Consider the following 21808-nt stretch of genomic DNA (forward strand, 5'->3'; position numbering starts at 1 on the left):
ACCTGGCTGGCTCAGATTCCAGGGAAGAGCGCCAGAGGATAGGAGCCCTGTTTCCAATTTAGGGGAAGGGCTTCCAAGGGAAGTGGTGTGGACGCTGGGCCCCCGAACGATGAGCTGCAGGCAGCCAGGCAGGGAGGGCACAGCACACGCACAGGCCGTGAGGTGGCAGGGGACCCACATGGAACATTCAAGAACTGGACGACAGCCAGAGACTGGAGAGGAGCGAGTCCACTCAAGTCCCCGTGGGCTCGACTCCGAGGGGAGCGTCTCTAACCCGTGTCTGCAACCACCACCAGGAAGGAGGCCCTGACTTTACGTTCCATTTAAAAAACATGTTTCCTTTGCACTTTGGATTTTGTTTGGGCAGGTGTTGGGGTGGGGATTTGAGAAAACAAACAAACACACAAAACAAATGCAATGTGCGGCTAAGTGAAGGGTAGACCCCAGGAGGCCTATTGCGAAGGCACTGCTCTAGTTTGCAGATGATCGAACACGTAAGAACCGCTCACTGTGTCAGTATTTGGGAATCTCCTGGGAGCACGAAGTAGGCTGGGGTCAGCTGGACACAGAATAGGGGCAGAAAGTGGGCCAGGCCCATTTGTCAGGAGCCACCAGGAGGACTTCCTGCCAGCGAGGGGCCTGGAGGAAGGTGCTTCTCTAACGCCGAGCCCCATGGGCAGGCATCTTGGCAGAAGACAAGGGAGGCGCTTCCCCGAAGATTTGGGAGGCACTGTTCCTAACTCTGAGTCAGCAGCAGGGAAGAGGGGGTGAGCTAGAAGGTGAAGAAGGGGCATGCGATGCCTGTTTAAGGGAGTCGGTCCCTCCATAACTTCAGGTTCCAACCCAGGGACAATGACTTTGAAACCCAGGGGCAGTGACCTTGAATCTGCACGTCTGCCCAGTGTGGCCTCAGGTACCCCAGGATCAGAAGAGGCAAAGACGCCTCCAACTGAGGGCAGGGGCATTAGGGTGTTGGGATGAGGGTCCCACAGCTGAACTCTCCTCCCCTTGGGGTTTCCCGACCAGGGATTGCACACACAAAAGACAAGGGCCCGCGGTACCGTGTCCATCAATGTGAATGTCTTAGGGCTGTGCCCGAGCCCCTCCCCGTCTGCAGGCTCCCTAGTAAAGTAGATACTGAGTGAGGAGGGGGCTCAGGCCAGGAGGCTCAGGGTGGGCTTCAGCCTCCCAGCTTCCTCCCCAGAGTGCGTGCTGCGGGGTCACACGGGCTGACTGGACACCCAGCCACAGGTAGAGAGGATGGGCTGGAAAGAGGGGACGGTGGGGACCCCCACCAGCTAACCCATCCTGGGACAGTGGCTCCCGGTCTGGCTGCCACTGGGGAGAAGAGAGGAAAGAGAAAGGACCAGATTGTTTTCATGGAAGAGCAGAAGTGGAGAGAGGGCATGAGTCAAGGCCGAGGGCCTTTGTAAATAACCCCATCCCCGAGTAAACTGGGTGTGAATGAGTGTTCTTGGAACCCACCCTGTAAGATGAGCCACCTTCCTCTCTTGTCCCATCCTTTGCATCTTCCATCCTGTTACAGCAGATGAGGTGTTCCTCGATTTAAGGTTAATGCTGGCCCCGGTGCGCTGGATGCCTCCCCTCCCCTCCCCTTCTTCCCCTCCCTCCCCTTCCCTCCCCCTCCACCTTCTTAGCAACTTGATACCATCAGTTAGGCCTCCTCTCAACTGGATCATTTCCATTAGCCTTTGGACACCCTCAAGTCTCACCCACCCTAAACAAGGAAATCATTCCCTCCACCCCACATTCCCCTTCCATCCACAACCCTGCCTCTCACCCCTGCAAAGTCAGTCTGCATTTTCCATGTCCATTTTCTTGCCCCTCGAGTCCACACGCTCCGATCCAGCTCCCCACCTGCGCTTTGCCAATGAACTTGCTGCTAAAGCCACCAGTGGCTGCCGTGACCCTAAATGACCCAGCCAACCCGGTTTTCTCCATCTCTCTGGAGCGTGTGACCTTCTGACGCTTTGCTCTAAGGATATGACCTCCCCCGCCCTTTCCACCCATCTCCTCCCCCATCTCCCTTCTACCCACACTGTTGTGCGGAGGGGCGTGTCAAGGCCGCGTGCATCCTCGGCACCCCTCTTCTTGTACCGCGCTGCCCCTCCCCCCACAGCCGGGGGTTTTCAGCACTGGCTGCCCCGGAGAGTCATCTGGGAGCTTCTAAAAAGTACCAGCACCTGAGTGCCCCCTAATTAACTCGAAGTCACAAGAGTGGGGCCCAGGTGTGACAGCGTTTAAGCTCCCAGATGATTCTGAAGGTGCAGCCAGGGTCTCGAGCCACTTGCCTAGGTGACCTTTCACATCACAACTTCATGACCGTGTCCTCCCCAGACGCCTTCAGAGTCGTCTCTGCAGACCCCGAGACATCCAGAAACATTCTTGGTTCCCCAAAGGCATCTAGCCAGATGTCTTCTCATGCAGGAAGTGGATTCAGCTTACAACCCACTCCAGAGTCCAACAGCTTCTTCTAACACTGAGGTCATACAGTTCTTCTTTTTATCTCTGGGTAATCTTCCACAATGGACTAATAGGCAAGATATTTCCTCTCTGGCCTAAGACCTTAACAGCATGTCCAGAACCAAGTTTATTATTCTTTTTTTCCAGTAAGCTTTATGCCTAACGTGGGGCTTGAACTCATGACCCCGAGATCAAAAGTCGCATGCTCTACTGACTAAACCAGCCAGGCACCCCCAAATTGATCATTTTTATTTCTTGAATCATGAATGAAAAAAATCTAGAATGCTAAAATGCCTTTGACTGCATTGGTGTGGTTCTCTGCTTCTCAATTTCTCTCTCTCCAAAAAAAAAAAAGTGTCACTGCTTTCTGCTTCAGGTTTCCCTAACCCGGGAAACCATCCTGTTCATCCTGCCAGTCTTAGTCATCACACTGGAATGTGACTACGTGTCTCCCCAACCGGACTCCAAGATCTTTGAAGGCAGGGACAATGCCTTCGTCACCACTATCTTCCACACCCAGCATGGTGCCCGGCATAAAGTTTTGTTGAAGAATGAATTGATGAATGAAATTTTACAGGTGTAGCCCACAGAATAAGGCACCACTCTGGTTGGTTTCCCTGGCTGGATTCATAAAGAGGAGACATGAGCTCTCAGCCTAGAAGCTATAATTTGGAAGGCAGACCTATACTCTCTGCAGAAAGTACATGGTCCTCCTCTGGGCGTGAACTTGAAGGAGGGTCTTGCAGAGAATCCCAAGCCTGGTACACATAAGAATCACCTGGAGGCCTTGCAGAACTTGTCCTGATCCTACCGGGATAGGGAAGTGGTCTTTTCGCACATTCCCACAGGCTGCAGACCGCAATTGAGGAGCAGCCTGGCACTCCCCAAGGGCAAAGTTCCCATTACTCAAATATTTGAGAAGTAAATTGAGGGGAAAAACAAAACAAAACAAAAATACTGCAGGGTGGAGATCCACCAGTAGCCCAGGTAGGAACCAACTTTCTAGAAAAAAACTTGTCCCAGCGCCCCCTGCTGGGGTGGGGAAGCTTCACGTGGGCACAGAAGGGATGCTCCAGACAGCATAGAGAGCTCACCGATCTGGCAGCCTCCCCCGGTGGGCAAGGAGACCTCATATCTCCCCTGGGAGGCTTGAATAAGTCATCTAAGTGATGGAGACAAGGCAGGGTTCAAAGGTACTTCCAGGGTCCTGGTGCTCCTGGCTGTATTCGCCAGTCCCCAACATACACCTGCCCTGCCAAGGAGATTCTTCTCCCTTCCAGTGACTTCCAGAACAGATAGAGAAATGCAGTGTCTATCCATGCAATGGAATATCACTCAACCACGAGAACGTGATGTGTGCTATAACATGGGTGGACCTTAAAAGCATTATGCTAAGTGAAAGAAGCTGGACTCAAAGGTCACGTGCTACATGATTCCATTTATATAAAATGTCCAGAACAAAGGCCGAAAAACAGAAAGCGGATTAGTGGTTGCCAGGAGCTGGGAGGAATGGAGAGTGACTGCTAATGGGCATGGAATTTCCTTCGGGGGTGATGGAAATGTTCTGGACCCAGATAATGGTGATTGTTGCCCAATAATGTGAATGTACTAAATGCTACTGAATTATACACTTTACAAATGGGTAAAATGGTAACTTTCATGTTATGCGTATTTTACCACAAGTTTTGGACACCCCGTGGTTCCGCGAGAACCCAAGGGCTAGGCACCACTGGTCAGCTCAGAAGCTTAGGAGTTCAGCCAGGGGATTGGTCTGGTTCCCCAAACCAGGGCAGAAGCCTGGGCACTCAGAAGAAGAGGCACCAGCGTGCCTCCCAGTCACCCATGACTGTTTCTACACAGAGAACACTTCTGACACCAAATGTGTGTGGGGGGGCCCCACACTAACCAGTTCTCCACCACCAGCTAGGTGTCCCGCAATTTAATTCGAATCTGATACTAAGTACCTGGAGTTCGCCTCAGACCCCACAGGGTAGGGGCTCCGTCCCCGAAAACTGCCCTAATTTAGGATGCCGGTTGCAAGTCTTAGACCACCAGGACCTCTGACTGACCAACTGTAAATTTGGGGGTTTCCCACAGTCCTCTCCCCAGGTTTGAGAATTTGCTGGAACAGCTCGTGGAACCCAGGAAAACCGTTCACTTACTATTCCCGGTTTATTATCAAGAATACAACTCAGGAGCCGTCAGATGGAAGACATGCTCAGGGCAAGATATGGAGGGATTTCTGTGCCCTCGCCAAGGACACCACCCTCCCAGCACCATGATGTGTTCACCACCAGAAGCTCTCGGAACCTCCTACCCACCCCATAACCTGCGATGAGGGGTGATGGGGATTTCATTACTTGGGCAGGATTGAGTAAATCATTGGCCACTAGTGATGAACTCAATCCGCAGCCCCCTGCCCTCCCAGGAGGCTGTGGTAGGGCTGTCAGGAGCTGACCCTGGCCCCATGGCACTTGCAGAGCCGCGAGGGTGCAGCAGGCTGGACCCAGCAGACTCAGGTTCATCACGGAGGAGGGGGCGCCGAGGAAGCCCAGGATGGCAGGTACGCCAGACCAGGGCGGTCCGGAGCACTGCAGAGGAAGCAGGCTGAAAGGTGAGTCGGAGTCTGGCAGGTGAGGGGTGAGTGTTCCAGGCTGAGGGCAGAGGAACCTGTGAGAAACGAAAAGATGCACACAACTGACTGGATTCTAGAGACCAAGGAGATGAGCGGGGGGAAGGATGTATCTGGAAAGATGGGCTGGAGCCATGGAGGACAGGCTGTGTGGTTGGTCCATTATGAGGAGGAGTTTGTTCTTTACTGAAGGGAAATCTGTGACTCCTCTCTGCTTTATCCTCTCTAGTCAAGTGACTACCAAGTTGCTTCCAAGATACCTGTTGTTTATCCACTTCTCTCTGTCCTCCTTGTTATGCATCTGGTTTAAGACACCATCGTCCTGTCCAAGACGCTTTATCTTCTTTCTGGCTCCTCAGAGGTCCCTCAGCATCACTGTCATAAGAAATCATAGTCTTCCCCTTGACTAACCCCAAGGCCTCTTGGCCTCTTCCCATCCCCTGCCCCCAGGGACGGCTCCAGGATGAAGGGTATGACGGGATGTCACCTGCCCTCGCCATGTTGCCTTGACTCCTCATGGTCACAAAGTAGCTTCAACAGTTCCAGCCCCCCACAGAGACCAACACACCCAGAAAGTGTTGGGGCATTTCCCTCAACAGCTATTTCTAGAGGAGGAGAAAGTCCTTCCCAAAGGCCCCGTGCCTAAATCAGTCACTGCCCCAAGGAGTGAGACATCATGATTCCCCCACTGGGAAGGAGCCCAAGAGCCCAGGACTGCTGACATGAGAAAGAATCCGAGCTTCATCGGTGAGAAGGCAGGGACAGCTATGGTCAGGAAGCAGCAGGTCACATTGCTTCCTGGGAACTCTGCATTTTACTCACAAATCGCCTTCCCCTCTCCAAGGCAAATCCATCCTAAAAAACATCTTTGTTGGAGGCCACAGACATGTAGCCCCCGCCCACGGGCTTCCTTCTGCAGCGTCTCTCCCGGAAGGTCCGTGAAGACCCCCGCCTGGTCCTCCAGCCCCTGGCCACACTGCAACATCCATCGTGAGCGTCACAGCAGCCCTGCACGCAGACCACACATTCCTCTTCCAGAGAGTCACTCCGGGCACCCACAACTCCTGCTCTGTCGATTTCCTCTTTTCAACAGCATTCTGCCAACAGTTTCGCAGAGATGGAGCCCTGATGCGTTTCTTGGCTTAGTTCCCCTAATACCGTGATTGGAGTTGAATACTGCCACGCTTCCATGCCCAACAAACCCCAAGTGTGACTGTGGACATCATGGTGGAAGGGGGCGCTGGACCTCCCCCTTATTCAAGAAACAACTCTGGCATTGGCTGGGAAGGGATACTCGGGGAGCCCAGAAGGATGTACAAAACGGGTCTTCGTGTCGGTTTCGAGCAAGGTCTTCTACCTGCACAGACACTGGCGTGCTGGCAAATGGCTAATGACCAGTCCTCATCTCTCGCCCCCAACACCTCTCTCTCTCCTCTGTCTATAATGAATTTGACGCGCATAAAGGTAATAAATACTCAAGACTAATCATTTTCTAATTATTCTACTACATGGCTGGGAATGGGGGAGAAATACATATCCGAAAGGAAAAAATCAAGGTGCTGTTGGCAGAAGGAAAGCTATGCATACAAATGTTACCATAATTCTGAGGCCTCTCGGCTGGCTCCCACCTACTCCTCAAGCCTCCTGCCACAGCCCTCGCCCCCTCCCCCAGAAGAAGCTCCAAGCCTTACTGGATATTTCTCCATTCCTGGAGCCTGCCTCACTCACACTCACCCCTGGACATTTGCACATCATACAGCCCAGCCAAGCGAACTCCTACTCATCTGTCAGGTCTTGGTTTAGATGCCACTTCCTCCAGGAAGCCCTCTGTGATCCTCAAACTGGGTTACATAGATCTCCTATGAGCTCCCATATCCATTTATATTTTATTTAACAAATATTCATCGGTCTCCTCCTTTGTGCCAAGTTCTGCACCACTATATTATTCTTGTCTGTGTGTTCCACTAGATCTTACACTCTGTGGGAATCAGCATCTTAGGTATCTTCCTCTCAATATGTCTCCATGGCACATAACAGTACATTGAACAGTCAACACGCGACAAATTTTTGTTGGAAAAGAAAAAGAATAATTTTTTTAAATTGACGTGAAATTCACACCTAGCATAAAAAATAGCCATTTTAAAGTGAACAATTCAGTGGCATTTAGTACCAGTGTGCAACCACTGTCCCTGTTGAGTTCCATTTTCATCTCTCCCAATGGAAACCTTGTACCCACAAAGCTGTCACTCCCCATTGCCTGCCTCCCCACGCTCTTGGCACCCCCTAATCTGCAATGAAAGAGTTTTTAAATAAATGGAAGTTGTCTGCCTTTGGGTTGGACAAATAATGTGCCTTTCTCTCTAACAGCCTGCGGAAGCATTGCTTTAAGCCAAGCTGTGCCCGTGTGGGATGGGTGCACCACAGACTTTTTCTGCTGCTGGCTGTGCCCCCCTGGTGCCCCGTGGCATCCTGAAGCACACGGGCCCTTCCCTTCTAGGACGTGGACCCATCTCTTCCAAAATTGAGTGTCCCTCCTCAAAACCTCCCCCCGAACTGGAAATTGTCCAGTGCAGTCAGCGAGTCTGGTCCCAGAGGCAGCTTTCTTGGGAGAGCTGAGCCTTGAGTGCCTTCATAAGGAATCTGTGACTTGGGAGCGTTCCCCAGGGAGGGGGATCAGGCTGCTGGGTGCGGGTGGGAGGAGGCACTCAAGGGGGCGCAAAGAGCACTCTGCTCATCGGGTCGCCACTGTGGGAAGGGGCAGAGCCCAGGCCTTGGGGCCTGTGCTCCCCGCTCCTGAGGGAGCGAGCCTGGCTCCCCACAGCCTCCTGGGGGTGGGGTGGATTTAGCAGGGGCAGGATGGGGAATGCAGGCCGGGAAGCAGTGCATAGGAGAAGGTCTGCCCCTGGGACCTATTTCCCTGGCACTGAGAAGCAGCGCATCCTTCAGAGTCCTTGGACCTCCTAACGTGCTCCTCGGTGGCCCATGTTGTCCCTGCTCATCTTCGTCTTGCCCGTCGCCCTCCCGCAGAGGCCTGGGGAACTGTGGGGGAATTGAGGAAGGTGTAGAAGGAGAGAGGAATAGAACCTGGGGAGGGGGAAGGCATCTTTACATCTCTTCTGGAAGAGGTGGGGGGATGAAGGAGGCCCGGGGGGGGGGGGGTGACAAGCTGGCAGCCCGCCAGGGTCTGCATCTTCACCCGCCTCTCCTCTGTCATGGCTCCTCCGTGGGCGCCTCCCAGCCAGAGCAGCCTACCCACAGACTGTCGGATCAACGGGGTCCTGCTCTAAAACTGCACAGTGTCACCCAACAGTGTGTCTTTTCATGTCCCACATATTTCCTGTGGTTGCTGTTAACAAATTACTACAAATAATTACAAGTCTGCCACAGACTCGGGGCGCCTGGGTCTCGGTTGGTTAAGTGTCCGACTCTCGAGCTCGGCTAAGGTCATGATCTCACAGTTGTGAGTTCGAGGCCCGCGTGGAGCCTGCTTAAAAAATAATAATAAAAGGGGCGCCTGGGTGGCTCAGCTGGTTAAGCAACTGCCTTCGGCTCAGGTCATGATCCCGGAGTCCCGGGATCGAGTCCCGCATCGGGCTCCATGCTCGGCAGGGAGTCTGCTTCTCCCTCTGACCCTCCTCCCTCTCATGCTCTTTGTCTCTCATTCTCTCTCTTGCAAATAAATAAAATCTTAAAAAAAAAAAAAAATAATAATAATAAAATAAAATAAAAATACACAACACAACTTATTCTCCTTTCATTCCGGAGACCAGAAGTCCAAAATAATCTTACAGGAAGGAGTAAAATCAGGGTGTCAGCAGGAGATTCCTTCTGGAGTCTCTAAGTGAGTGTAGTGGGCTGGATGGTGACCCCAAAAAGAGATGTCCATGTCCTAACCCCCGGAACCTACACAGAGAACCAGATACGGCAAAAGAGGGAATAGCAAGCACCTTTTATGGAAATGCATGTGATTAAGTTAAGGACCTTGAGAGAAGCTTCTCTTGGAAGTGCAATCCCATGTATCCTTATAAAAGAGACACACAGATGGGAAGACACAGAGAAGGGAGAAGGCACTGTGGGCACAGAGGTAGAGATTGGAACCGTGTGGCCATGAATCAGTGTCCACAGCCACCGGAAGCTGGAAACAGCAGAGACGGGAAGCTCCCCTAGAGCCTCTAGAGGGGGTTTGATCTCAACACCGTGATTTCTGACTTCTGGGCCTCCAGAACTATAAGAGAAGACATTTCTGTTGTTCTATGCCCCCGAATTTGGGGTGATTTGTTATAGCAGCCCCAGGAAACGAATACAGTAAGAATCTGTTCCTTGCCTTTTGCTGTTTCTAGAGGCCACCTACATTCCTTGGCTTATGGCTCCCTCCTCCCTCCTCACACACCAGTGGTGTGACATCTTGTCTCTGACCTGCCTCCCTCTTATAAGGATCTTTGTGATCGCACTGAGCCCACCTGGGTAATCCAGGAGAATCTCCCCATCTCAAGATCCTTAGCTTAATCCTGTCTGTAAAGTTCCTTTTACCACATAACGTACACACGGGTTCTGGGGATTAGGACGTGGACATCTCAGGGGTCTGTGGAGACATTATTCTGTCAACCACACTCAGGTTCCCGGCTTTAAGGTGTTTTCCAAGCACGGTCTCCAAGGGTCACCGTTAGGATCTGAGAGTCCCCTGAACCTGCAGAAAGATTCAGCAGACTGTGCATGCCTTCTCTTCCCGCCGTAAGACTTGGTCCTCTCCCTGCATCTCCTGTTCTGGGAAGGTGCTTGGGGCCCCTCTGGGTTGGGCGGCAGAGACACTCGTGGGTCTTCAAATCCTCCAGCTTGGAACCCACAGTCCTAAGAGGCCATTCTCCTCGGTTCCTTCCTTTCCATCTTTCTGCAGCACCACCACGCTCTCATTTCCCCCAAACTCTACTAACCCTGCCTTACCATGGTGGTGGCCATGTTTCCACAAAGCTCACTCAGAACCATTTTCAGGGGTGTCACTGAGTGAGGGCATAAGTGGCCCGCTGTCCTTGGAATAATCTGGGACAGGACGATCAACACAGCCCTTGTCACCTTAGGCCGCAGTCAGCTGGGGTCAAAGCCATGTCCAGCAAACAAGGGATTCCGGCTCAGCGGCAAGCCCCACCCTTCATTGGAGCACCTACCTTGTTTCCAAACACCCAGGCCACCCACTTTCTCTCCACATCGTACGCTCCTGCCTGACTAGCACCTCCCGGACCTGTGTCTTCCTGCTAGACGGACCCCAGTTTGGTTCAGGCAGCCATGATGTGCAGGAGAGGCCGGGGTCTGCAGAGCCCCACCCAACCCCTCATGAATTTTAATTGGCCCAAAGCAATCGAGGTGACTTCTCTTGCCAAATGATTGGTCAGGCAAGGGCAGGTGAAGCCATTCCAGCCAATGAACCCGCAGAGCCTGTCTAGTGAGCCCAGGGGAGGAGTCCAAGAGGGCAGACAAGGGAGTGGGGCAGAGGAGACAAGCAACCAGCCTGAGTCCTGGGGGGCGGGGGGCGGGGGTGTAGGCCTTGGAATTAGCAGCCTTGCACCCACGGGCTTCCACGTGATTGGCCCCTCTGGACTGGGCTTGTATTTCCCATGGCAGGCATCTCATGGGTTCTGTCTTGCAGGTGGCTTCTGCTCTCTTTTGCTCTGTCAGCCCCCACCTGTGGCCCTCGGGGCCCTGTTGGTTGTCATTCTAGTAGCAGCTGCTGCTGATCCCTGTTTACAGCCCCCACCACACACACACACACACACACACACACACACACACACACACACACTGCACCCGCCCCCCCATGCTGGCCTTTTTTTTTTTTTTAAAGATTTATTTATTTTATTTTAGAGAAAGAAAGAGAGCAAGCACCAGCAGGAGGGGTAGAGGGAGAGGGAGAGAGAGAATCTCAAGCAGATTCTGTGCTGAGCAGAAGCCCGAGGTGGGGCTGGATCCCATGACCCTGAGATCATGACTTGAGCCAAAACCAAGGGTTGGATGCTTAACCAACTGAGCCACCCAGGCATCCACCCCGCCTCCTTCCTGGCTCTGACATCACAGTGAGGTTCCAGGTGTATACACCAGGTATGAAATAGTTAAGCTTGGCTGCCAGGTGGGGGGCGGGCGGGTGGGTGAACTTGGAGTTGATGGCACCCTGCACAACGGGAAGAACTTTTAGTTGTCACTCAAGTGGGAAGTCAAGGTGGTCCTCGCAGCCCCAGCTGTGGCTAGGAGTGGTGTGGAAACAAAGCAAAGAACCCCCCTACCCCCCACACCTTCCCGCCCCATCACTGGAAGCACAGCAGGGCCTGGGAGAGAGAAAACATTTCCTGCACTCACCCTTACGGGCCAGGAAGAGGAGCCCAAAGCATCAGAAGTACAGTGATGGGGCTCGGCAGATAGTGAAGTTTGGGTTATAAAAAGTCAGTGCCTGGAGGCTAAGGGTCTGCCCTGTGCTTCGTGTGACCAGCTGGGACTAGAGAGGAAGCTCTGTGAATAACCCAGGACCGGGATAACTGCATGGAGCCTCGGGACAGCTAGGCATTTCACAGTCTCCATTCCAAACCACCAGCCTTGACTCACCTTCCTGGTCTCTCAATTCCCTTTTGTTCTACCTTCAATAGCCTTGTCCTACCTGAACCCTGGGGGGGGGGGGCACTTGTCTTGACCAGGCAGGGCTCTAAGAGGCCCAAAGAAGCCAAGGCCACCTCCTTCTCTGAGGGCTCCAGTCTGTTATTTTAAAAATCAAGGAATACCGGGCGCCTGGGTGGCTCAGTTGGTTAAGCGACTGCCTTCGGCTCAGGTCATGATCCCGGAGTCCTGGGATCGAGTCCCGCATCGGGCTCCCTGCTCGGCGGGGAGTCTGCTTCTCCCTCTGACCCTCCCCCTATCATGTACTCGCTCTCTCTCATTCTCTCTCTCAAATAAATAAATAAAATCTTTAAAAAAAAAAAATCAAGGAATACCAAAACAAGCCTTCTAAAACTACGGCATATTTTGAATGTCATATTTCTTAAATTATTACTTCTGATGCACACACACGCAAGCAATGAAATAGTTTCTTCCTCTGTCCCAAAAGTACAAAAATTGATGCTATTTTGAGGGATGCAAAATGTCAGAACTTTTGCAGCAAAATTGCCTCAATTTCCCATTTCCAGTAAGACAGAATATTATACTAGTTAGGACTGAATGATGACTCTGTGTCACCGTATGAGTATCCGGTCACTGCTGTAGCATATGACCACAAGCGTGGTGGCTTCATTCAACAGAACTTATTCTCTCTCACTCCGGAGGCCAGAAGTCTGAAACCAGTTTTTGCTGCCCAAGGATCTAGGGGAGAATCCATTTCTTGCCTCTTCCGGCTTCTGCTGGCTTCCAGCTCCCTGACCGCATCACCCCAACCTGCCTCTGTGGCCCCATGGTCTCCTCCTCTTCTTGGGTAGCATCTCCTGCTGCCTCCCTCTTATGGGAATACTTGTGGTGGTATTTAGGGCCCACCGAGATAAACCAGGATAATCTCCCCACCTCAAAATCCTGAGCTTAATCACATTCTGTGCCGTAGAAAGTAACATTTATACGTTCCAAGGATTAGGACTTGATTTCTTGGAGACCCTTCATTCAGCCCACCACACACTGATGAACTACAGACTTCAATCTCTTAAGACTGTCCTAGCCTAGAACAGTGCTCTGCACAGATAGTTACAGGACTTGGAAACAGTGTTCATTCAAGCAGGTGCTGTGGTTCAGGGACAGAGCATCAATTCAAGACTGTACGAGAATCTTCTGCCAGTGCCTCTCTGCTTCTGCATGGACATCCGTGCTTAGAGAGACCATCCCAAATCTTCATGTGAGGCTTTCTGGAAATATGAGGGCCCAGCCAATGGCAGTCTGCCATCCCTACCCCCACGCTCGCTCAGTGACAGGCCCCATGGCTGGTGCACTGTGGTGCCTCAACTCCCCCAGGCAGGGAGTCCATCTGGAGCCCCACTCACATCTTCATCCAAGACTTGATGCTTTAAGCCCCCACATGTTTGTCTGAAGAAGACCTATCTTCTTATTTTTATTGTGCCAAAAGACATCTAACCTAAGTGTTAACCATGTTAGCCGTGGACAAACGTGCAAATCAGCGACATCAAGGACATTCACAAGGTTGTGCGACTGCCAGCGTTGGCTAGACCCAGTCACTCCCCGTACCCCCTCCCCGGCTCCTGGCAACCCTAATCTGCCTTCTGTCTCCATGGATTTGCCTAGTCTAGATATTTCCTCTAAAGGGAACTGTACCATGTTGGTCCTTTGTGCCTGGCTTCTTTCACTTAGCGTCATGTTTTCAAGGTTCATCCAGATGGTGGCACATTTCGTACTTCGTATTTCGTCTTTTTGATGCCTGAATAATATTCTGTTGTTTGTATATACTACATTTTGTTTATTCCTTCATCAGTCGATGGACGTCTGGGTTGTTTTCTACATTTGCCCATTCCTGACTGGAACCCCAGAGCCCACGAGACCCTACATCCATCACCCCTGGATTAGGGCAGTGGGCTGCCTCTAGGTCCATGAGCTTCCGAGCCAAGCCAGACAGGACTTGACCTTAATCCAACACAAAGAATGTGGCCATGATAAACTGGGTTCCTTAATGAGACACACGCCCACCTTCTGGTCTCCCCACTCCCTCCTTCAGCGAACAGCCACCCTTCTTCCAACCCCGTGGTCCTCACGGGGCTGCCCTTCTCTCCCAGAGTCCTACTGATGTGGAACTCCGAAGCTCTTCCACCCCTACTCCTCGTGCTATTTAGAGGGTAACAAAGGGGACCCTGCAATCGGTCACCATGCACCCAGAGAACCTCCCCGGCTGCTGTCCAATGTGACCTTGAAGGAGGCCCAGGCCGGGGCAGGGTGGTTTCTGAGCCAGCCGGTCTTCAGGCCCGTGGGTCCCAAATGTCGACCTCCTGGGCCCTGCTGGGTCTTGCCAGGGCCTTTCCAGGAGAAGCCAGGGCCTGAAGCTGGGTATTGACACTTCTGAGGTGGATTCTCTGCCAACGCAATTGCCTTTGATCAGAAACCCGCCCCGCCTCCCCCTCGTAACAAGTTGTGAAGTAAGAAAGTGTAAGTCTTCCCTTTAAAGACCAGAAGAGCAGAATGACAATTATAGAAATTTCTTTTGTTTAATCTGCTTTAAAAGGGAACAATGGACCAAGGAATTTTCCTGGCATCCCCCCAAAAAGAAGTATTGTGATTATTAAAATAGTGTGCTTACTTTGTGCTAATGAGAAAAGCTGGAGAATATTAAAGAACTCAGGGACTCTACAGAGCCCTGATTATCTGACTCATCAGGCAAAGGTCCCAAGTACAATTACAGAGACTCTTCTCCGGCCTCTATCTTTAAGAAATTTTGACAGTTGTCCCACCACTCTATTTAAAAAGATGAGAATTTTCTTGTTGTCATTTTTTTTCTAGAGTCTGCTTTTCCTCACTCCCTTCCTTCCTTCTTTCCTTTCAGTAGGCTCCACATGGAGCCCAATGCAGGGCTTCAGCTCATGACCCTGAGACCAAGACCTGAGCTGAGATCAAGAGTGGGACACTTAGGGCACCTGGGTGGCTGAGTCGTTAAGCGTCTGCCTTCAGCTCAGGTCATGATCCCAGGGTCCTGGGATGGAGCCCGGCATCGGGCTCCCTGCTCGGCGGGAAGCCTGCTTCTCCCTCTCCCACTTCCCCTGTTTGTGTCCCCTCTCTCGCTGTGCCTCTGTCAAATAAATAAATAAAATCTTTTAAAATAATAAAATAATAAAATAAAATAAATTAAAAAAAAGAGTGGGACGCTCAACCGACTGAGCCACCAGGTGCCCCTTGTTTTTCCTTTATAAATATAATTTTTTTAAAGATTTTATTTGTTTATTTGAGAGAGAGAGAATGAGAGACAGAGAGCATGAGAGGGAGGAGGGTCAGAGGGAGAAGCAGACTCCCTGCCGAGCAGGGAGCCCGATGCGGGACTCGATCCCAGGACTCCAGGATCATGACCTGAGCCGAAGGCAGTCGCCTAACCAACTAAGCCACCCAGGCGCCCCTATAAATGTAATTCTTAAAATCTCTGTACATCAGTTTCCTCATCTGTAAAATGGGAGAAGTAGGGATTCCTACTTACTCCATAGGAATATTTTGAGGATTTAAGAACCAGAAATCACTTAAGAACTGTATCTGGAACTTAGAAGCAATAAAAATGTTTGTCATTATCATCACCATCATCACCATTATAAATACCAAGATTGTAAAACACATTTTATTTTATTTTATTTTATTTTATTTATTTATTTATTTTTTTCTGAGAGAGAGAATGGGAGACAGAGAGCAGGAGAGGGGGGAGGGTCAGAGGGAGAAGCAGACTCCCTGCCGAGCAGGGAGCCCGATGCGGGACTCGATCCCGGGACTCCAGGATCATGACCTGAGCCGAAGGCAGTTGCTTAACCAACTGAGCCACCCAGGCGCCCCTGTAAAACACATTTTAGATAATTGTCTGAAATCATAAAGCATGGATAGGACAGGATGCAAAGACTGTTCATGAACTACACCTATTGTCAATCACTTCAGACAGAAAGAAGCTCAGGGAAATCACTAGACGCTTTTCCTTCTTTTTTTTTTCCATCTAAACTAGCTTCCTTTGTTTCACATACTAAGGAAGATGGAGCAGAAAAGTAATTCAGTCTGCTATTGTCTGCAGATACCGGTGTTAGAATAAAGGTGCCTCTCACCATTTCTGAATGTTAGTGAAAGCGAAGCTTTTATTTCTCTCACCCAGACCCTGCCCAGGCTGCTGGGGCTGGAGCCATGGCAGGCGTGGAGCTGCTGAAGGCATGGGAGCCCCGGGGAACAGCATCCCTGACTCTGTTGCCAAGCTCTTCAGAGGCACCCCAGCTGCTGCCACTCGGGCTCTCTTCACCGTCCTACCAACAGAGGCCCCTTGTTCTGTTTTGACCAGTTTGAGCAGATTCTGTCAGACACCCCAGCGTTTCTGGGGCTCCACAGAGACGAGAGAAACTCCATCACCATTCCCACAGCCCTACGGCCCAATAGCCAGCCTCCTCAACAAGGAGAGAGGCCTGGCCTTGAGTGGCAGCCACGGGGCCCCCGGGGGGCTGGGAAATCCGCTCACAGCTGTCCACATCTGCACCCCCTGGTCTTCCCTGAGCTAGCCCCACCAAGGGTGATGCCTTTTGTGCGTTCCTGGGGACAGGACATCACAACAGGATCCAAGCACAGATGTACCGTCACTTTGGAGACAGCTGGTCCTCACCGAGGTCAGTGTTCCAGATACGAGGAACTCAGGCCACCTTCGGAGGGCAGACGGGCCAGTGTATAGGGCCCTGGCTCCCCAAGATGGTACCTCAGACCACCACAGCCCAGTTACCCGAGACAAGGGACCTGGCTTGTGCCCAGTGAGATCAGCACTGTTCCCCGAGCATTTCCACATCTGATAGAGGCTGGGGAGCCAGAAGTGCTGAGTCAGAATAGCTGGGGACGGAAGCTAAGAGATCTTGTGGCCTGCAAGCTTTGGGGCTCCCTGTATTCTCAGGCTAAGTTAATGCTGCAGTAAACATGCCTGAGAATGGTAATGGCATAAACAGAGTGGGGTTAGTTTCTCACTCCCATAAACAGTGCCAGGCGGGCCCAGCTCTGGTGGTTGGTAGGAGGTGGAGATCTTCAAATACCTGGGCTCCGTCACCTTCCACATGGCTTCGAAGAGCTCCCTGATGTTGACATCCAGTAACGAAAGGGGAAAGAGCGTGAAGAACCACACAGGTGAGGAAGACTTTCATACTTATAGCAGGCCTAGAAAAATGGGCGTATTTCAGAGGCTAGAACGCAATTGCATGGCCACATCTAACTGCAAGGGAGGTGGGATGCGGCCTGGCTGTGGGCCCAGAAGGACGAAGATACCAGTCTGGAGAGCAGCTGGCAATCCTTGTCATGCCATCCAACTGTGGTGGCCATGGATCTGAGGTTCGCCTGTGTGCAGTGTCCATGGTCCCGAAGTCTGGAGCCATCTGGCAGCCTCCACAGGGTGGGGGTGGGGAGCTCCTAGGGAGCGCCAGACTATAACTTCCACGAGATGTACCCCCCGACCCCACCCTCCTGGCAAAGCTGGCTCCTCAATGCTCGGTCATCAGAGGGCAATTCTGAATGGCCCTCCCGGATTCCGGATGCTCTGCCCTTCGTGTAGGACCCAGTCGAGGGCTTGTGACCCTTGACCCAAACTGAGAGCCTCTCTAGGGAACCATGGCTAAGGGTTTTCAGATGAGACTCTCACCCACATTCCACCACCTCTGTGCCTATGTCCCCACCCTGAGAGCACCCCCCATCCTCACCCTGACCCCCACCAACCTCCCCCCAGTACCACTTGCCCTGCAGAAGCATTTTCTCTCCATGAATGATGCAGCCACCTGAAGTCACAGTTTCTACCCCAGGTGGGACAAGCATAGTCCCCCATCCACTACTCACCACCCAATAACCCATGACCAAAGAGAACTTCTCAACCACATCCTTCAGGAGTTGGGGCAACAGTAGGATGAAGCCAAAGAGCTTTGGCTACGAGGAGTCCTGACGTCAAATGCCCTCCCTGCCACTCCCTAGCCAGGTCTCTCGGCTCAAGCTGCTTACCTTGTGGAACCTCAGCAAAATGGGGGGGATAATACCTCTGTGCGGAATTCCAGAATTCCAAGAGTCGGAGATGGTGCGCACCGAGTCCTAGCACGGGGCCTGGTGTGCAGGAGGGGGGCAGGCTTGCTTGCTGTTGTAAGTGGGGGCTCCCAGCTGGTGCGGCGCACTCTGGCCAGAGCCGAAGTCCCCAAGGAGCTGTGCCCGCTCGGCCTGAGAGCCCCACGCTGTGGGTCTTCTTCCCCCTCCTCTGAGGGGGCGCTCCTCCCCCTTCTAACGGCCATGCAAGGAAGGTTCCAGCCGCCCCTGGCCTGTGACAAGCCGGGCACTCTGACCCCCACTCTGCTCCCATCTCCCAATTGCCAAACCCAGAGACACTTCATTTCTTACCTTACCTGACTTCTTGCGTGCGTTGTCCAATGCTGCTGACAAGCACGTCTGCCCAAACTGCCCCCTCCCGCCTTCTGAATACCTGCCTTTCTTTCCTTCCTTCCTTCTTTCCTCCCTCCCTCCTTCTCTCTCTCTTTCTTTCTTAGGCCCCACACCCAGAGTGGAGCCCAATGCGGGGCTTGAACTCACGACCCTGAGATCAAGACCTGAGCTGAAATCAAGAATCAGATGTTTAACCGATTGAGCCCCCCCGGGCGCTCCCTGAATGCCACTTCCTATCGCTTCCAGACACTCCTGCAGCCTCCTTGCCCAGCCCCTCTTCCTCTGCCTTCCCTTTCCATGCTGACATTCCTAAAGACACATCCTTGGGCCTCTTCTCTTCTCCGTGCCTCTCCCCAGATGATCCCACTCTTCCATGGGATTGATGGCCACAGACAACACTGACGACTCCCAGATCATTCCCAGTGCCCAGCAGCTTGCCCACAGCAGCTGGGATGACCTAATTCACAAACTGGATCTAGTCTTTAGGCCACTTCAAACCCCTGCATGCTATCCCATCGCCCCGAGAGGAGTCAGACCAGACTCCAGGGTCCAGGAGTCCTCCTCATCTGGCCTTGCCTGTCTCCTCCTCTCCACCCCACGCCCCACATTGCTGGACCCGCCCCTCATTTTGGCTCTTCCAGCCTTCGGAGTGATTTGCATCCTTGAAGGCACCAGGATTCCCTGGGTCTCCACTGCTTTGACTTCAGGAGATCCCCATTCACCCCTCAATAGTCATCCCAAAGGACAGCTCCCCACCTCTCCAAGCCTAGCTGGGGCCCCTCCCCCAGCCCTCCCTCCTAGGGGAGGGTCTGTGGTTGCCCACCTCCCTGCTCACCGGTGTCTGCAGTTGCAGGGGGGAGGGGGGCGGGACTCCAAGGGGAAGGGAGATGCCAACGTCCAGAGGGTGTTCAGGATGGAGGTTTGTTAGGGAAGGCCAAATTAGCTCATGGAGTGTATAGGCTGAACTGTGTCCCCAGAAAGATGCGATGACATCTTGACTTCTAGTCCTCGGAATGTGACCTCATTTGGAAATAGGGTTGTTACAGGTGTAATAGGTAAGGTGAGGTCATACTGGAATAGGGTGGCCCTTCATGCAGGATGACTGGTGTCCCTGTAAGAAGAGAAGAGAGACAGACACATGAAAGCAGAGACCGAGGTTGTTGGGTTTTTTTGTTTTTTTTTTTTTTGCAACAAAGGCATATCCTAGCTTTATTAAAGGGCCGTGCCGCAGAGTCAATGTAAAAACACAAGAAGCCCCATCAGTTTAATAACAATTAAAAAAAAAACCAAAAATGGAAAACTGAGGGGGCAGGGAAGAGGCCCCTGGGCCAGGCGCGCGGGGAGTCCTGCTCACAGCACCAGACCTGGCCGCAGAGCCCCCTCCCCCGCCCCCCCCCCATTGCTGTTGCTACGAGGTGGGGGGTGGGGTGGGCAGTGATTGTCCTGTGGGAGCCACTGTTCACCTGGATCAAGGACCCTTACTTCTTCTGGGGTGTGCTCAGCTTCTGCATGGACAAGGGTCTTGTCCAGCAGGCCAGAGATGAAGGCCTCAGCGGGTTTGTAACAGTCAACCAGCAGCTCCTTGACCCTGGCAGCCCGGGTATCATCACTCCCCATGTCCAGGAGTTCGTCCACATCAATCTCCAACTCCGGGATCTCCTCTTCCTGGCAGTCGTAGAGGCGAGAGAGCTGCTCCAGGATCCACTCCTCCAGGCTGAAGCGCTTCCGTAGCTCCTTGCGGTCGTACTTGACCGTGACCTTCCCTTGGCGCCTCACTGGGCCCTCATCTTCGACCGGGCCACCAGGGCCCTCGCCTGCAGCCCCAGGGGGCTCTGAATGTAGAGGCGGGGCCCTGGGCCACCACTGCCTGGCCCCAGGGGCCCGGGCCACCAACGCCACGCCCCTCGCAGGGCTGCTGTCCCCCATGGCGGCTGCCGGGGCCACGTGCGCGCGTCGGGCCCCTCCCTGTGCCGCCGCCTCCCGGACGCCCTCCTGCTGCCTCCGGGTCACTGGCTCGGTTAGCTCGCGGGCTCGGCTCCGCGGCGAAGGTGGCGGCGGGGGCGCCAGGGCAGCTGCAACATGCAGAGCTCCCCGCACCCTCCCCGCCGCCCCAGCCTAGCCTGGCCGCGCCCCGCCCCCCCAGAGACTGAGTTTTGCTGCCACGAGCTCAGGAATGCAAGGAGGGCCGGCAAGTCCAGAAGCGAGGAAGCGGGAAGGAAAGTTGCACCCCGGCAGGATGCAGAGGGAGCTCGGCCTTGCCAGCACCTTGACCTAGGAGTCTGGCCTCCAGGGCCGTGAGACGATACATTTCTGTTTGTTGACGCCGCCCTGGGAACAAATACACAGGGCAAAGGGCAGGCCTCAGGTTTGGGGGAGAAGTCTCTTATTATCTGCAGTGATTTTTTGGAACCTCTGATGACATTCCTGTCCCCAGTTGTTTTTCTCGTGAGGCCAACAGGAACAAAGGCCAAGTAACAGAACTGCCCGTCAGAGAGTCTGGGGACCCCCCCACTCCTTGTTAGAGGAGAGGACAAAGCCAGCAGTGAGCACCCCAGGCCAGCGTCTTCTCACACCCCTGGCCCAGTGCGGGCTCTGCCCCAGCCGCTCGCACGGACCACCTGCTGTCCCCTTAGAGCTGCCCCACGCATGGGCTTCGGATTCAGGCGGGCCAGAGCTCAGCCCTGCCTGTCTCCAAGCCTCGGTTTCTCTCCTGTGTTTGCTCCAGCACCGGAGGCCCTCAAGTCTACTGCACCTGCTGAGCCCAGACATCCCTTCCTCCCCGCATCCTCCCTGGGGCCCCCTCTCCTGGTGTCTTCATGGTGGCAATGCCTCAGACAGCTGAAGAGGCTCCATCCTGTCCTGTAAAGAGAGCAGGAGGAGGATCACAGGCACTTGCCTTCAAACCGGGGCTCTGCCATTTCCAGCTGTGTGACTCTGAGCTCGTTCCTCCCCGCGTGTCCCGTTCCCTCCTTGCAAAGCTGAGATGCTGCAGGGCTGGGGGAGATGGCTGATCGAGGGGGGCGGAGGCTCCTTCCCTGGCTCCTGGGCCAGCCTCGGGACGTCCAGGAGAGCACCGAGGGTGGCGGGACAACAGTGTGTGCCTGCTGCATGCATTGCTCTGAGGGGATGGTCCTTAGCCTTTCTCTGGTTCGCAGAGGGTCCAGAAGTCGAGACCCCTGCATAAATCCCTGCACCCAAGGCCCTCAGCCCACTGCCCACGTGGCGCTGAGCATCTTTCCCGGGCTCCCCGCTCCAGCCCCGCATCGTGCTCTGAGCTGTGGTGGCCTGTCTCCCACACCCTTTGAGGAGAGGGACTCGCACAGGTACATCCTGTCCACCGTGCCAGACCCAGGGCTCATTCGCGAAATAGAGTCTTAAGAGTGTCCCTTCCCTGCCCCCCACACTGCGCTCCTTCTCAGCCTCCTTTGCCGCCGCCTCCCTTTGCCCCCCCTTGGAGCACCGGTGCTCCCCAGGGTCCTGCCTCTTCCCTGCCCACCTCCCGCCACCCCTCTCCCCAGACCAGCTCCGGGGCTTCCATCACTTCAGCCAGATTTCAGTGGAGGGGATTCCAGCCGCCCTGACACAAAACCCCAAGGTCTGACAATAGAG

At 53.5% G+C, this 21808-nt stretch overlaps 1 pseudogene; it reads right to left on the minus strand.

Annotated features, from left to right (window-relative positions):
* Positions 1-19677: 19677 nt before the first annotated feature.
* Positions 19678-20140, minus strand: LOC118025043 (annotated as a pseudogene).
* Between the last annotated feature and the right edge of the window lie 1668 nt (positions 20141-21808).

The sequence above is a fragment of the Mirounga leonina genome, unplaced genomic scaffold (genome assembly GCF_011800145.1).
Source record: "Mirounga leonina isolate KUSES-001 unplaced genomic scaffold, KU_Mleo_1.0 Mir_200, whole genome shotgun sequence".
In the NCBI taxonomy this organism is placed as follows: Eukaryota; Metazoa; Chordata; class Mammalia; order Carnivora; family Phocidae; genus Mirounga; species Mirounga leonina.